Here is a 2,500-nt window from a genome sequence, read left to right as displayed (position 1 = left end):
GGTCCTATTTCATTATTCCATGCAACACTATCCAGGCGAAGCGCCTGCTTTGAACACTCTAATTTTTTCAAGGTAAACGTCCCGGCCGCCGCCGACACTCAGTCAAGAGCACCGACGGAAAACCGGAGGTAAAGCCAGAACGAACAGTGCACGCCTTGCGACGGACCGAACGCCTGCGCCCAAAATCCAACTACGAGCTTTTTAACCGCAACAACTTAAATATACACTTTTGGAGCTGGAATTACCGCGGCTGCTGGCACCAGACTTGCCCTCCAATGGATACTCGTTAAAATTTTTACAGTGTACTCATTCCAATTACAGGGCCTCGTTAGAGTCCTGTATCGTTATTTTTCGTCACTACCTCCCCGCGTCGGGAATGGGTAATTTGCGCGCCTGCTGCCTTCCTTGGATGTGGTAGCCGTTTCTCAGGCTCCCTCTCCGGAATCGAACCCTGATTCCCCGTTACCCGTAAGAACCTCGGTAGGCAGATACCGTACCGACGAAAGTTGATAGGGCAGACACTTGAATGATCCGTCGCCGGTGCAAGACCGTGCGATCAGCAAAGTTATCCCGAGTCGCCAACAAGACGAGCCGAAGCCCGGCAGGTTTTTGATATGATAAAGGCGCGCCTCCCGCAAGGTCGGCGCTTTTTGCATGTATTAGCTCTAGAATTACCACAGTTATCCAAGTAAAATTTACGATCAAATGAATCACGACTGATTTAATGAGCCATTCGCAGTTTTACCGTACGCAAGTTCGTACTGAGACATGCATGGCTTAATCTTTGAGACAAGCATATGACTACTGGCAGGATCAACCAGGTAACTATCGGCCGACAAAATACGCGAACGGAGTCTTTCGCTTTCCCCGTCGCGGTATCGCACTGTATTACTCAATCACTATTTTTGCTTAGCTCCTCAAACCCGGCGTAAGCCGCGATCTGGACGCCGTCGACACCGGCCAGACGCCCTTTCGGGCGAAGCCGCGCGCGGGCTGCGTTTGCATACAACACCAGGAACGCCCAACAAAAGCGAACCGAGAAAACTATCACTTGCGTGCGCACCGGCCACCGCAACTACGGCCCGAGGCCGTGGTCGCGCGCCGAAACACAAACTCGTATTTGCTACTTAATTTTTTCCGTCCAACGTTCAGAGCCTCGCTGCTAGCTACGACGCCTTCGCGGGTCAGCATCAAGTCTGCCCAAAAGCGCACATCGCCTGCACGACACCACATCGTTTTGTCACCAAATACCTTCAACCGACAACCGCATCGCCAATTTGCTCATTTCGCCACAACGACGTCTTCCCTCATAGTATACAGGGAAGCTGGTCTCGCGACAAAGGTAGCAAACTTGTCGAATTTCGACAATTTTCCAAAACGTGCGTTTCTGTGCGGGAAATTGTTCATCGGGCGTCGGCCGATGTCGTGCGTCTTTGTCCGGGCGATTTTCGAAAGTCGCCGGACTTGTGTTTTTTACGCGCGCGCCGGTGGGCTGGTCTCGCGACAAAGGTAGCAAACATGTCGAATTTCGACAATTTTCCAAAACGTGCGTTTCTGTGCGGGAAATTGTTCATCGGGCGTCGGCCGATGTCGTGCGTCTTTGTCCGGGCGATTTTCGAAAGTCGCCGGACTTGTGTTTTTTTACGCGCGCGCCGGTGGGCTGGTCTCGCGACAAAGGTAGCAAACATGTCGAATTTCGACAATTTTCCAAAACGTGCGTTTCTGTGCGGGAAATTGTTCATCGGGCGTCGGCCGATGTCGTGCGTCTTTGTCCGGGCGATTTTCGAAAGTCGCCGGACTTGTGTTTTTTACGCGCGCGCCGGTGGGCTGGTCTCGCGACAAAGGTAGCAAACATGTCGAATTTCGACAATTTTCCAAAACGTGCGTTTCTGTGCGGGAAATTGTTTATCGGGCGTCGGCCGATGTCGTGCGCCTTTGCCCGGGCGATTTTCGAAAGTCGCCGGACTTGTGTTATTCAAGCTCGAACGGTACTCGACAATTCTTCGAATGGCCTCCGACCTGAGGTCAGAGTCGCAGTAAAACAAACGAAGTACCCCAGAAAAAAGTTGAAAAAAAAAAGCAACTCCGACCTGAAGTCGAAGTCGCCGTAAAAAATACCAAGTACTTTGAAAAAAAAGTGGAAAAAAAAAAGCAACTCCGACCAGAGGTCGAAGTCGCCGTGCGCCCGCCCGTTCGCGGACAAATCGATAGATCTTGCGGCTTACTCTCAACAAATCGCAGTGAGAATACTGCTCTAGTGATTACGACACCGCGATCTTCATCTAGGTCGTTTGCAAATGATTTAGCACCCCGCCACTCGAGCAGAAAGCTTTACCCGTTTCGGGGCGACGCTTGCCGCGCCCGTGTTAGACAAGTATCCGGCATTGCCAGCGGCCCGGTGGCCGCCTAACTTTGCCTCTCGACGGCAAGACACAACTTTATCGTCGCTTCCTAGGCGGGATTCTGACTTAGAGGCGTTCAGTCATAATCCCCCAGATGG

The 2,500-nt window shown here is 52.0% G+C and overlaps 1 non-coding gene across 1 annotated transcript in view; it reads right to left on the bottom strand.

Moving 5' to 3' along the window:
• LOC145763138 (small subunit ribosomal RNA) overlaps positions 1-824 on the bottom strand; it is a 1,810-nt gene extending 986 nt beyond the window's left edge. Inside the window, exon 1 of the ribosomal RNA XR_014288275.1 lies at positions 1-824. This exon is cut by the window's left edge and continues 986 nt beyond it. This is a non-coding gene — a ribosomal RNA (small subunit ribosomal RNA).
• Between the last annotated feature and the right edge of the window lie 1,676 nt (positions 825-2,500).

This window comes from Corella eumyota, unplaced genomic scaffold (assembly GCF_963082875.1).
Source record: "Corella eumyota unplaced genomic scaffold, kaCorEumy4.1 scaffold_302, whole genome shotgun sequence".
Lineage (NCBI taxonomy): Eukaryota > Metazoa > Chordata > Ascidiacea > Phlebobranchia > Corellidae > Corella > Corella eumyota.
This window is presented reverse-complemented; position numbering and strand designations above follow the sequence as displayed.